Genomic DNA, 16,070 nt, shown 5'->3' on the forward strand with positions numbered 1-16,070 from the left:
ATTTGAAGACGTCGAAAAAGCAGTTTTTATGTGGTTAAGTTATGCTCGTTCAAGAAACATTCCTATTCATGCAGCACTCATTCAAGAAAATGTGAGGTTTGTAAACTCTCTTGGGACCTCCCCCAACTAGACAGCACACCGAAGAGCATCCCGAAGTCTGATCTCCACATCTATGGAAGACTGTTTATCAGTTGCCGGGGCAACAGCAGGCTTAAAGCTATGCTGCATCTCTCCGCCAAAGCAAACAGAAAAGATATCAATGGGTGATATGCAAGGAACACTGTAAATGTAGGTAACAGGATTACTTGATCACTGATCTGGCAACGACCCTGCGTGACTGCTGTGTCTGTGTATAGCAGAGTGGCAGATCACGCTACAATAACTAACTGTGCCATTCCTGTTTCAAGCTGAATAAAGCTGGTTTTGCTTAAGTACTGAGACTAAGCCTTGTGTTTTGGGGTGCAAGACAGGGACTTATAGCGCGACCGTGATCTTTTATGATTTGCTTCTGTGTCGCTTCACTGCAGCGCTATGAGCCTGTTGTTGACCTGCCCTGGCAACAGGCAAACAATCTTCCACAGACGCTGCAATCGCGCTTTGGGACGCACTTCAGTGTGTCGTTCCTGTTGGGTGTGGTGGGGGGGTTCTCAAAAGAGTTCAGAAACCTCACAATGTGAAGAAGAAGAAAAGGATGATTTGGCTTCTGATTGATAACTGTGCTGCCCACAACATGCTTCCACATTTAGATAATGTTTGTGTTGAATTCCTCCTACCCAATTGCACAGCAGTGCTTCAGCCATTGGATTTGGGCATCATTCGCACCCTGAAAGTGTATTATCGCAAGGAAATGCTGAGAAATTCTCATCACCATAACTTGTAGGCAGGAGGAGGTTAAAATTAACGCGAAAGAAGCTATTGAAATGATTGCAAACGCCTGGACGCAAGTTAAAGAAAGCACTATAGTAACAAATACAGAATCTCATTACAATGAAATTTTCCTTACAACGAAATATTTTTTAGGTCCCTGGGAGTTCGTTGTAACGGAATTTTACCTGTAATCTAAAAAACGTGTGCTTGGCCAGTCTGTGGCATTTTGGGAGTGGGGGACTGAGGCATCTGGAGATCCCAAGGTTATTTTTGACTTATTTCTGTTCAAAACCGGTGTATTGTTCTTTCTACCTTGGTCTTCGACTGTCAGGTTGCTCTTCACATGCATGTGTATTGGCTAATAGCCATTTGCAAGAAGCCTGTTCCGTCGAGCTTGCCATGATGCTGGATTCGCCAGATGTAAGGTCCTCCTACATGACACTCAGTGGTAGGATATCGCCAGTGCCCTCCTACACTAATGATTTAACTACAGATACTGTATCTTTGGTATAGTTTGGCAAGGGCTTGTGCCAATTGCTCACTTTGAGCAGTGCTTAGTTACTTTACTTAAGATACCTTTCATTGCCTACTGTATAACTTTTGCGGCTTCCACTTGTCACAGGTGCCCACCCATCAACCCATCTAATGCCTGTAATATCAAGCGACACAACATTGCAGCTTCTCACTATTTTGTTTCTTTAAAAATGCACAAATATTTTTTAAATTAAATATGTATTTAATTAAGGGACTCTTTGAGCCAAGAGGTCTTTCTGCTTGGGGGTTGTCTCCAACACCACAGAATTCACCTTGATGTTAAGGCAGATGTCAGGATTCATGGTAATGGCATCATTAATACGAAAAATATAGTGGAGAAAGTATCATGCTATGAAGATGAGTTTGGTCAGCTCTGACTAGAGAAGGCTTGCTGTTTTGTGACTTAGTGAGGCTATGATCTCTGCACTTTGAACAGTTTTGGTCATATTATTAATGGAACATATGTTAGATTACTTTATAATTTTAAATGGTTCTGTGTTAACAGGGTAGGACCCTACCATGGACTGGTAGGCGTGCAGGAGTGGGTGTTTCTCTGAACTCCGTTCACATGACAATAATACTAACTGCCACCCGTTTCAGGGTTGGTTAAAACCTTCCCCCAGGATACATTGTGGCCCCCGTACCCAAAATTGAGAATGGTGTGGTATATCACTTGTATGTCCAGAGAAGAACTGCTAGAATTACTGCAGAACTACAGGGTATGAGTGATAAGGAATTTTTGAAGGAGATATTTTCATCTTACATAATCAAAGAGATATTACAAGAATATGAGAGGGAAGTGTTTAAAAATGTGAAGGTAACAAGTTTCAAATATGGTAACTTAGTTTAAAATTAATTCTTCAGGTGTTGGTTTGTTTTGTTTTGAATTAATGTTTTTAAAGATTTCTTCACAAAGTATACTGTACTTTGAAGAAACACATTTTCTGCAGTCCACTTAAGAGCAGGTTAGAGACCATCACAAACACCTTAGGTCACCTAACAAAAAAACATGAATGGGACACTTCAGGAAGTCAACTGGATTCTGCCCTTTGTACAGGCGCAACCAGAAAGATTGAAGAGAAATGGAATGACAACCCACATGGTCTACACACCCTCACTGATCTAGTGCCCTGACAGTTACAAGTGTACCATTCAGTTAATGATAAACATACTGCCACCTTTTTCAGTAAAACTATGAACACACGTTCCAGAGGCTTGTACAGTATATGTAACCAGTTATATTAGCACAGTTGTTTTTTTTGCCAAATTTGGTGGAAATCAAGCACCACCTTCAGTGTGATGAAATTTCTATTTTGGTATGTGTATTTTTAACATTACACGTTACATTGTGCATAACTTTGGTGGAACAGTGGCTATTTAATGTGCATGTTTAGATTTTATCGGCCTTTCATAACTTCTGTAAGCACCTTGGGCAAACACTGTTACAGTTTCACACACACACACACAGTCTGTTTTAGGGTGTTTCCTTTAAGCACATATTTACACTTGGGTACCTCGCTTTTGTTCTAGTATTTAATTTGGGGAAAAGGATAGCCTTTCTGTACATTCACAAATCATTATTAATGTTATCATAAACTCACCACACCTAATACTGTATTTCATTACCATTTACATGGTTAACACTTCTCAGGGCGGCTACTTGCCCTGCTTAGGCGCTGGTCAAGAATAGATCTGGGATACATTTTCTAAGTGAAACATCTTCAGGTCCAGAGAGAGAGTTGTGAGCAGTAACAATAAAACATGCCATACATTTTTAGGGCCAACTTTTCTATTTTGCGGTTAAGTGAGACTGCAGTTATCCCTCTAACATACTGATCAAATGCAATTATTTACCACAGATGTGATGCCATAGCATTTTACATTCTAATTATTTTTGAAAACAAATACCGCACTTTCATTTTGACAAGGTTATTCTTACCAAATAAATGCAAAACCAAGTAAAATATCCTTAGTGGAAATAACAAAATACCATTTCAATGACAAATTACTTAAATCTATCCAACATAAACATTTCATTCAAAGAGGTTAAGAGCTTCTCACATTGAACTGCTACATTAGGCTAAGACTGTTCCTTTTCTAATTTCCTTAATCCACATATATTGACACAGGAATGTTGTGTTTATGTGGATTTTACACTATTATCCCAATCCCAATTACATGCATGCTAGATGCACTGACAAGTCCAAATCAGACCTTTCTAAGTATGGCACCTGATCTGCAGTGGACTGGTATCTTGTCCAGGAGTTCGGTCCCATCATCTAACAGGACAGTCTTAGTTTCTAGAAAAAGCATGCTAAGAAAATTAATTGATAGATTATGTACCCAATCAGTCTCACCATCTGACTTTATTGGTAAAGAGCCAGCAGTAGGCTTACATGTTGCCATCAGATATTTAACAATTATGTTTTTAAAAGTTGAATTATAGTTTGTTTTGTTTAATGAATGCAAACTGGAAATTTAAAAGTATAAAACCTATACAAATCAAACCAAGTTTTCCAAGCTAGCCCCATTTTGCTACATTACCAACAATTCATTCATTCATTTTCAACTGCTTGTCCAAAGTTGGATTATGGGGGAAACAGTCTTAGCAGTGAGGCCTATATGCCTCTTTCCCCATATTCCCTACATTTGCTAACTCATACTGTGGGATTCCAAGGCATTCCGAGGCCATCTGGGAGATACAGTCCTCCAGGCAAGCTGTGGGTCTTTCCTGGGGTCTCCTCCCAGCTGGCAGGTGCCTCTCAAAGCTTGCAGTTGTCAAAAAATAGCATTTGCCACCCCTGACGGGTTTACTAGGCTCCTGTTTGGTCTGCATGGCGCCCCTCTTACTTTCCAGCGTTTAATAGATTGGATTTTGTGCCCCCATTCCGAATATTCCGGGGTGTATCTTGATGATGTCGTCATTTTCAGTAATGATTGGCACTCGCATTTGGAGTGATTTCAGGCTGTACTTGACAGCTAGAGACAGGCTGGGTTGACAGCTAACCCTAAGAAATGTAATTTGGGTTGTCTGAAACGCACTAGGTTATTCTATGGCCAGGGGTTTGATTAGGCCTCAGTTAAAGACGGTGGATGAGGTGCTCGCTTACTCCTGTCCGGAAACGCAGAAACAGGTTTGTGCTTTCATAGGACTTGCCGGTTATTACAGGAGATTCATCCCAAATTTTGCAAATAGAGCTGTCCTCTTACTGATCTTACGAAGGGTAGAAAGAACCGCTGCATTGTCTAGTCGGATGATTGTGAACAGTCCTTCAGTGATTTAAAGTCTGCTTTGTCAACGTACCTGGTTTTGAGAAACCCAGACTTCTTTTGGGAGTTCGTCCTGCAGACGGACGCTAGTACATTCGGTTTAGGTGCTGTCCTGTCTCAGGTTTTTGATGGTGAGGAGCACCCCATCACATTTTTGTCCAGGGAAGCATCCAGGAAACGTCTGTATCAGACGCCTGAACCAACTCAATTACCAACATGAAAATAAAAGATGACAGACGTAATGAAATTTAAGTTACTTCAATGTTTTACCTTGAAAGAATCTGAGAAATTTACCATGTACTTTGCAATAAACAAGATGTGAGGAAGGAAATGGGGGCATGTTTAGTTACAGCTGCTGTATGAACAGGTTTAGTTAAGCACTACACAATTGTGAAATTTTTTACAGAATACATTTGTAACAGGGATGCTGTGTGATGCAAGGACCATGCCCCAACTGGACTGCCAGAAAGTGAAACTTCTAAAAGGTGACTTAAGCAGAAGAATAATTATTTGAAGAAAAGTCTGTAGTTATGCAATTGCTTTAGTCTGGTGTGAAGATGTACTCATTTGGGATTTTACTTACACACTTACACAGTGTGCAACCTGGGCTTTGATAAGATGTCAAATTTATAGTTTGTAAAACATGAAATGAATATGCCTGAGATTGTTTTCAGACACCCCAGAACACCATGACATAATGAATTTAAATACTAAAGTTGTCTTTCATATTTTGGTAAACTGATATTGTAACTGTAAGTTATTTTGATGCATTTCTGTGTATTCTTGTTTCAACGTTGAGAGAAAAAAAAGTGTTAAAATACACTGTATGTTATGGGGTGGGTTCCCTTAGAAGAGCATTGTTTATAGATTTGCAATTTTAAGATCATTCAGTAATGTTGTTTACTTATCATGCCATTAAAAAAAAAACAATCTTTCCAACACATGTAGAGGTAAAACCTTCCAAAACCCACATCATTTACGGGAAACACGGCTGTTTCAAAGCCACCATTTAACTGACCCTGGTCACCATCTAAGCAGAGCCAGTCTTTCACACTGTCAATCCTTTGTTGTAAAATTATCAACTAAAGTGCAGTAGGAAGCAAGCAACAGTCTTTTTCTGATTTCCAGTCCAGTACTCCGGTTTCCTCCCACAGTCCAAAGACATGCTGGTTAGATGGATTGGTGATCCTAAATTGTCCCTAGTGTGTGCTTGGTGTGTGTCCTGCGGTGGGTTGGCGCCCTGCCTGGGATTGGTTCCTGCCTTGCGCCCTGTGTTGGCTGGGATTGGCTCAAGCAGACACCCCGTGACCCTGTGTTCGGATTCAACGGGTTGCAAAATGGATGGATGGATGTTTATTTGGGATTATTTTTTTTTAAAAACTTATAAAACTTATACCAATATTTTGTGACTTACACCTCAGACCGTAAGTGTAATTCTTCTTTCTTCCATACGTAATTGTGTAAAAAAAACTTAATTGCAGAAGGTATCCTTACATCTAGGGTTGGCAACTAGACTGTTTCTGTGCAACAGTTAGATTTCATTAGTATTTTATATCATCACTTTAAACAACTAAATGACTCAGCTTGCTTGCATGCTTAGAAAATATCAGTGCAGCATACTACACATTTTCAGATTCACCATAATATTTGTCTTGCTAGCATAGGTAAACCTCAAGTGAGGTTATTGAAAAATGTAGCTTGTGGGCATCCAGCATGCTCTAAATCACATATGTACATGCTTGGTCCTGCATTTTATTTAAGCAAATGCACTTGTAGAGTTTACATGATAAAATAAAATGACTTACTAATATGTAAATGTAGGTTATAAAGACAAGTAAATGAGCAAAACTTGAAATAAAGATAAATTATGCATGCCACAGAGTTTTGTTTAATTATATATTTTCATTTTATGTTTAAATCATCTGTACACCCAATAGTTGCCTTCTTTGACTTGCCAAAAAAATAAAATCTGCACTAGATTACTTAAAATCAATTCAAGTGGTAGACTTTAACACCTTATATCACCATTGATTCTGTGAAAAGTTGGACACCACTTGCTCCAAGAAGTCTATATTCAGAATAATTTGTGGGTAAAACAAAGCATGTAAAAAGATCTCTGAATATTTAACTTAAAATGCTGATGTCAAGTACTTTAGTCAAAATAAGTCAAAATTTGGCCTGCATAAATTGTGTCTACTGCCAAGATCAGCTGTGTATTCCGATGGCCAAAAGAGAGAGAAAACCCTCAATAGTCTAATTTTTAAACAAAGCTTTACTAGGATTGTATACATTCTAGACAGATATGTCATTCAAAATTGCAAGTGCAGAATATTTTCCCAAAAATGATCTCCATCTTTTTTTCTTTACAAAATTAGAACAGTGTCAAGAACAGTGCATTCAGCTTACCAACTGTATCCATCCTTTTTACCGAGATTGTTTTCAATAGTATCACGTCTAATTTTGAAGGTTCCTAAAAGTCCTACTCTCCACATATTTAGTAATTTATTCTATGTGTTTGTGTTTTATGTGACGACAAAAACCTAACATTTGTGTGAAATCTGCCCTTAAGTTTCCAACTGTATAGCTTTGTTCTTGTTAAATTTAATTTAAAGTAACTGGCCTTAAGTAATTGTTGTATTAATTTCCTTCATATTTTAAATCATTTTTAGCATATCACCTATTAAACATCATTTGCTCAGCTCCTTCAATCTCTCCTCCTAGCTCACATCTCTTAATTCTGGATTCTACTAGCCAATCAACTTTGGACTTTCTCTAGCACTGCTACATGTTTTATATAATATGTAGATCAAAGTTGTACAAATATTCCAGGGGAGACGTCACTAGTGCATTACATATCTTAAGCATTGTTTTATCTTGGTAGAGTAATATATATTGCTCTACTGTCCCCTATTGTATTATTAATATGTAGCCTTAGAATACCTAATCTCACAGACTTACCACTGTATATAACTTATCCCCACCTTCCCTTCTATATCTATAACCTCAGGCAATTAGATGTAGTAAAAAGACAAGCAGGAGTTAAGTTACACATAAAATAATGTATTACTGATAATATTCATAAATAATAACAAAATGCAAAGTACATTTGAATATTGGCAACCATACAACCTGATAAAATGGTGATGTGTAATTCAGGTGGCACACAGACTTGCAGTTACTTAAAATGTCTCTAGTTAAGGCATCGTTGGTGCTCAGCTTTCAGCCACATGTCTGTTCAATATGGCTGCTGAGCTGTGCTCTTCAATGTGTTGTCTTCATCATCACAGGTTAGCAAGACAGATGCTTCTTCCATCATATGTTGGTCAGAGAGAGAGAGAATGTGGTTGAGCAAGCAAATTTATAGGTTTTCTGTCCAACTCCCTACAGCGAATAGGATATCATGGTACTTGAAGGCCTCTGAGACAAGCCAATTCCAAACAGCCATACCTCAGACCAATGGGTGAAATAGAACATCTTATCTCCTGCCCCCCCAAGACCATATATTACACTAACCTGGCTTTGTGTGGGGGATGGGGGAAAAGACTTTAGCAAAGAAATGCTCATCAAACTGGTTTAAGACACATCCCCCAAATCCTGTCGTAAAATTACAAAGAAAAGTCGTAAACATGGGGGGGATAAACAAGAATGCCTCTCACCAAGGTATCACTAAATTACATTGCTTTGCCTAAATCATAAATAAAGACATATAAAACATTTATCAAGTTATATGCAAAATCCCACATCACAACACTCCACCCCGATGAATGTTTTGTACAGTGTCTTTATAAACAATGTCTTTAAATTGTTTCAAGAGTCTGATGCATAACTTATGCATTGATTGGCAGTATTTGCTCTCCCAGTGTTAAAAGTTGTCCGTGACCATTTGTCCATTGCATATCTTCTTTATTTCAAAGACAATCTGAAGAACTTGGAAGCGCTCCCGATGACTTGTATCTGCTCCAGCTTGCGTCAACTCTTTCTGCAGTCTCCATATGTCATCAGATCTGGTGGTTCAAAATGAGACAAGTCCACACCTTCCACTAAACTAGCCCACTACAATTTAGTCTATTGTGTGAATTCTTAATCTGTACTTGTTCTCTGTCTAACTGCTAATTAGACCCCTGTCCCAGGCTATCTGTTTAAGCATATGCAGCTGTACAATTAACATCAAAATTTGAAAGGTAACATGCTACAGGTTCCAGTACAACCACTTCTGCCCAAGTGAGAGCACATGTGCCACTGCATAAACTGTTCACAAACCAACATTTGTGGCCCCTCTGCACACATTTGGGGTTGACTTAGTTGCCTCTTGTGCTTTCCTACCCATGGTGCAACTCTTGACTGCCATCAGCCTTTACCAGTATAGGCTGGCATCACCACCATGAGACATCAAAGCTTTGCAACTCTCATCATTCCCCTGTAGGCCACCCCTAGAGTTGTTTGCTCACCATATGCATACTCGTTGCGCTAAACACCTCAGGTTAGAATTGGCCCACTGGTCCTGTGCCTGTAACACAGCTGACAATCTCAGCAGGGCTTCCGTATTTTCCCAATTAGACTATACCTGAACATCGGAGCCCATATGTCTTGCAAATGTATCAGCTGCACCTGCTTTCCTGAAAAGTTCACCAATTTTCTTAGTATACATTTTCCTTAATATTATTAATTATATTAATTATCCTTAAATAACTTAATTAATTAATACCCAGAATGTATACTTTATGAGCCAAAAATTAATCCCCTTATTTTTGGCATTCCTAACTGGTTTGTTCAGTTTCCACCCCTTGGAATATAAATTCTGCGGTGGGTTGGCACCCTGCCCAGGATTGGTTCCTGCCTTATGCCCTGTGTTGGCTGGGATTGGCTCCAGCAGACCCCCGTGACCCTATTTGGATTCAGCGGGTTGGAAAATGGTTGGATGGATGGATGGAATATAAATTTGCTGCAGTATTGAACAAACCTTTCCTTTTAAACTATAGCTGTTGTGACTAGTCCTATTATTATTACATGACTTGTGGACTTGTTACTCACTTAAACCCCAGTAAGTGTCTTTTTCTTGCTGTCTCTTCAGTTCTTCTTCATGTCTTTGTCTTTGCTTGTTGACTTTGTCGTTTCCTCTTTCTTTTTTTTTTTCATTCCACTATGTAGGCAGGTCTGCAAAATGGAAGGTGACAAAGCAGTTTCTGTCCATCTCATTTTCTTGGCTGTCGACCTGGTGCCAAAACTCAAACTTTGCTTCCAGGCATTCATTGGAACAGCTTGGCACTAGTGCCACGCCACTCCAATGTGCCAATGGTAACCCGATCTCCTGCATGGATTTTACTCTGCTAATTGCCTTCACTATTTATTACCTGCACCAAACCAAAGTCCATAAAAACCTTACTATAGAAGTAGCACTATTGCAAAAGGCCAGAAAATTGAAACAGAAATAACTGTTTTCCCTTTGCTGTCTTCCTGCGCTACCCTTCTATTTTTTTTTTCATTGCCTGTGTGTCCTTTTTTATTGTATGGTAACTGCTACTGGAAAGTGTGGGCTAAAACCTCTCCAGAACCCAAGTTCTAAATCCAGCATCTCTCTTAAAACTGACCTGTGCTCTTTACTAAAGACCAGCTCACTTTTCTCCATTTTATTGCATGGAGATTCATAGGCTGTCTTTTTAAACAACTGTTTTCCCTTTGCTGTCTTCCTGCGCTACCCTTCTATTTTTTTTCATTGCCTGTGTGTCTTTTTTTTATTGTATGGTAACTGCTACTGGAAAGTGTGGGCTAAAACCTCTCCAGAACCCAAGTTCTAAATCCAGCATCTCTCTTAAAACTGACCTGTGCTCTTTACTAAAGACCAGCTCACTTTTCTCCATTTTATTGCATGGAGATTCATAGGCTGTCTTTTTAAACAACTGGTCAGTCAGGTTTTGAATTACTGAACCTAAGTGTGTGTGCTTTTTAATTACTGCTGGCCCTAGCACAGCTGTTAGGACCTTCACACCCCTGTGCATTCCTGGCTTGCTGGCTGAGCTTCCTGCTGCACCATCCCCCATCCTTTGTTCTTTGGCTTGTCCTGTTTCATTCAAACCAACTCCTAAACTGGTGCGCTTTCTTTCCAACTCAGCCACTCTTGCACTAGCACATTCAGACCTTTCACACACAAGCACTTGAATTCCTTTCATTTCTATTGTTCTTTGTTTAAATCCCACACTTTCTTTACTCAGTATACTTAAGCCAATAAATATCCTTTTCATGCCCTCTAGTCAACAATTGCCATTCACACTCACCAGCTCCTCTGCCTTCTATCTGATTTCCTTGTCCTAAATCAAATTTCAATGCAGCACTGGTTACCTTTCCTAACAGTGGTGAAATATCTATCAGTGTAGCATGCTCTTTAAATACTGGACAGGCCTCAGAATTACATGGAGATTGTGGTGCAGTGGAGAATAAAGGAAGAAAACATCCTTGCTGTTTTCCCTTCCTTTCATCTCTCTCCTTTTCCTCACACTCACATTCCCATTCTTTATCTGAGCACACATCTGTCTCATGTAAGTCACCCACCCATGTTTTAGGGTTCCAGTCCGATCTGGTTACTACTGCCCTAACTTTCACCATGGGCGGTTTACATTTCTTTTTTCCACTTCTTTCACTGCTTTCTACTTTAGCAGTGGGTGTTCTACATGCTAACACTTCACAATTATCACACCAACTGTTACATCTTTCAAAACTCTCACTCAACATTCCGTAACTTTCACTTTCATTCACTTTGCTATTTTCTTCCTTATCATGATCTTCCTTATTACCAATAATACAAGATAGTAAACCTCTTATAACAGCAGCTGTCTTCTTTAAACCTGATCTCTGTTTTCTTGCTTTTAATCCTTCCAGCCCCCTTCCATTTTGTGGCACACTCAGCTCAGCTTCTGCTTTCTCTACCTGAACTACAGGTTTCCTAGCTTTAGCCTGCTTCCCTCTGCCACTCCACTGGAAGATGGCTGACTTTAAAATGAACTTAGGCATTTCTAAGTCTACAATTTACTCTAATACAATTTGCCAAATTCGTTATGGGTTGGCCTACTTTTGCCCCTGTAAGCAAACATACACAAAGATTCTAAACGAATAAGTACCGTATGTATGACGAATGCATGTCCCATCACTCCCTAGCACTTTAACCACTTAAATGCCGTATGAATGACGCATGCATCTTTCACCACTCTCTAGCACTTTAATTAGGGACTCACTACCACCATTACTAACAAACATGCGGGTGTCCTTGTGACACACATGAAGTCTCTACACTTTGTTGGTTATATTCCATTCAGCAACCAAACAATGTTTTACTTCCACCGCATTTGTACACTGGGTGCCCTAAAATTCACATACATAAACAACCACATACATCAAAACAGTATTTGCAAACAGGGTGCAAAACTTGGTTACCCCAAAATCCTGCCGACTACGCCAATTGTTTTATCTTGGTAGAGTAATATATATTGCTCTACTGTCCCCTATTGTATTATTAATATGTAGCCTTAGAATACCTAATCTCACAGACTTACCACTGTATATAATTTATCCCCACCTTCCCTTCTATATCTATAACCTCAGGCAATTAGATGTAGTAAAAAGACAAGCAGGAGTTAAGTTACACATAAAATAATGTATTACTGATAATATTCATAAATAATAACAAAACGCAAAGTACATTTGAATATTGGCAAGCAAATTTATAGGTTTTCTGTCCAACTCCCTACAGCGAATAGGATATCACGGTATTTGAAGGCCTCTGAGACAAGCCAATTCCAAACAGCCATACCACAGACCAATGGGTGAAATAGAACATCTTATCTCCTGCCCCCCCAAGACCATATATTACGCTAACCTGGCTTTGTGTGGGGGATGGGGGAAAAGACTTTAGCAAAGAAATGCTCATCAAACTGGTTTAAGACACATCCCCCAAATCCTGTCGTAAAATTACAAAGAAAAGTCGTAAACATGGGGGGGATAAACAAGAATGCCTCTCACCAAGGTACCACTAAATTACATTGCTTTGCCTAAATTATAAATAAAGACATACAAAACATTTATCAAGTTATATGCAAAATCCCACATCACAACAAGCATGATCTCCTTTGACTTGTACTCCACTGTGATATGTAACATCAAATACTATCAGCCTTCTGCATCACTTCTGTATACTGTCTTGATGTAGATACTGATGAGTCCACTATGAGTCCAAGGTCCTTCTCATAAACGTATACTGTTCTTTCAAGCTTTATCAATGTGCAGCTCGATTGGCACTCTCCAGAGAATACCACTGATGAGAGCAGGTTCACACTAAGTATTTGTGACAGACATGAAAGACTCTGAGGACTCCGTGATGATCATCATGCAACAGCATCCAGCACGACCGGTTTGGTGGTGGGTTTGTAATGGTCGGAGGAAGCATATCCTTGGAGTGTTGTACAGACATCCATGTCCGAGCTAACAGTACCCAGACTACTGTTAGGTACCAGGATGAAATCCTCAGACCGTACACTGGTGTAGGTGGCCCTGGGTTCCTCCAGGGGTAGGACAATTCCTGGCCTCATATCGCCAGAGTGTGTAGGTAGTTCCTGGATGACAAAGGCTCCCTAAACCTGAATCCAATTGAGAACCTCTTGAGAAATTATGGATCTGTCAAGAAGCTCACTGATGGCCCGATGCAGGTCAGGGAGGTGATCACCTAGGACACCTTTCCGCCACCTCATCTGGCATATGCCCAAATGCTGTTGGGAGTGCATACAGTCACACGGGGAACACTCACACTGAGTCACCTTATCAGTTGCTGTGTTGAATTTCATGGAAGTTGGATCAGCCTGTGATTTCAATTTTTGACTTTGATATTTGGTGTGATGTTGAATTTAGTCCTCAGTGGGTTGGTGATTTTGGTTTTCATTGACCACTGTTTCAGAGTGTTGTTCTCAATAAGTTACTCAGAAAAGATTTTCCACTTGTGTGATTTATGTGTTACCTTAATTTTTTCAGCCTAGTAGCACCACCACCCACCACTGCTGCTGGAGCTGAGGGGGCACTACTGTTAATTTCACCTAATTAAAATAAAAGTTCCCATTACCATTACCTTTAGTTCCTATAGAAACAGTTTTATGCCACCTATGCTGACACTAATTCTGACTTGTTTTAGTTTGATAACCAAACCTTAATCAAGCCTTACTTGCAAGACACATACCTTGAAATTGTACAATTTTAGAACAAAACTTACACATGCATTATTTTTATTTCCCTTGATCAGACTGTTGAAATTGTAAAGATGAATTGATAAAATGAGTTTGTAACTTGAAATGTTTCCATGGCTGTGCATTTGATAAAACAGTTTTATGAAGGATGTGCATAGATTATATACTATCTCCATAAGCAAAAAAATTATACATGTTGCAAGATTACAAATACTACAAGTATTTACTCTTTCATATTCATCTATTTTCTAAACCCACTAGATCCAAATATAGATTCACATGTGGCTAGACCCTTTCTTGGCAACACAGCACAGGAATCAATTCAATGGTGAGACTTCATTCCATTGAAGCTTTTGTTTAATACTGGATGTAGCATGTTCTTATGAACAGAACTGTATAATTATCAATTACTTAAGTTTTATCAAACGGTTGGGAACTGTCTAAAGCAGCCTGCAACATTCTAGTTTGTTTGAATTTGTATTGAAAGTACCACTTAATTTTATAAATTGTATAAATCGTTTACAGGCAAATTATCAACATTAACATCAAATTAGCTGTTGTATACAAAAAAGCTAGTACAAAGGAATCGGTTAGAATGTTAACTGTATCTTACACACACAGTCCATGGGCATTTCCTTACTTTAAAACACAACAAAATAAATACTGCACTAATGCAAATACTAATTTAACATACATTATGCTAAAGAAGCAATCCACCCAAAAATTATTTTTATGTTACTTACCCTGTTCCTTTTTTGCTTAAATATTGTTAAATATATACTCCCAGAAAAATCAGTGTACATCAATAACAGGAAACATATTTGCATACTACTGAGCTTTTGAACAGAAGATAAGACTTTTAACCAATGGATGAGGGGGAGATGTGGAAGCTGGAGCTTACTCATTATGTGTTATGTGAAGATCCACAACACCTTGTTATGGATAAGTGGGTTTAGAAAATGGATGAATGAATAGATGAACACAAATTGCCATTAATACAATTGTAAAAAATTGTATGGCTTCCCTGGACCTGAAAAAATGACCCACACTTTTGCTCAAATAAAACCAATAATACAAGAAAATTGATAGTTAATTCTAAATAACAGTAATCAAAATAAACCTAAAAAGATATGTTGCATTAGTTACTGTTTACTTGCTTATTATGGTCATTTGTTGGTTTAGTCCACAACTTATGCAACATTAGATTCAAAAAGAACAAACATTAATGTTAGATAGACAACAAAAGAACACCACAAACAAAATAATTCAATGAAAGTATAGGGTGAGGAGGACAGCAGCCTGTTGCAGGTTGGAGGCCCAGGTGTTGGAGATCATGGAGAACCGTTGGAGATCATAGGACAGGGGACTTTTCCACATTCATAATGCAGGTTTCATCAATATAACCGAGATAAGATTTGAAAGATACAGGTAATAAAAAAAGAAAGTGGATGAAAACTCAATAACATGCTAACTTGCTTCCTTTATACTCTCTCATTCTGCTGCTTCTAATGTTCTATGGCATCAAAGAAAATTAACTAATTAAATGCTCTTTCAAAATTGCTGGTCTTCATCCTAATAAACATGAAGAATGTCAAAGACAGAAAACATATCACATACCTGTTTCATACTAAAATGTCACACTTTAAATTGTCCTTCTTTTACATTTTGCAAGTGACAAATTATCTGACATTAGCTTTAATAATGACTGCAAATGTGATCAGGAGCTAGCACAAATGGGACGTGTTCAAAAATCATTCCAGACTCAGCCTTTTAAAACACAAAAATGCAATGTCAGTATGGTTCATAAAAAGAAAAGAAACTTGGTACAACAGAAAAGGATACTAAATGACTTTTAGTATATCCAAATTTCCATAAAGCAGCTGTTTGTAATTCAGGCAAACTTGTAATATATATCTATGGATGTTAAATACATACAAATGCCTAAATAACATTCTCAAAACAATATAAAGCAATTCTGGGTCATTGGGACCAAAGCCCATCCCACCAGCAATGGATGCTAGGCTTGAAACAGACTACACTAGTGCAAGTTTACTGCAGGTACCACTTACACTCCTGAAAACCCATATAGGACCAATTTAAACTGACCAATTCACCTAAATGTCTTTGGGAATGTGTAAAGAAATCCAGAATTATTAAATAAACTCTCGCATAGAAAGA

Source organism: Polypterus senegalus, chromosome 2, assembly GCF_016835505.1.
Source record: "Polypterus senegalus isolate Bchr_013 chromosome 2, ASM1683550v1, whole genome shotgun sequence".
NCBI classification, from domain to species: Eukaryota; Metazoa; Chordata; class Cladistia; order Polypteriformes; family Polypteridae; genus Polypterus; species Polypterus senegalus.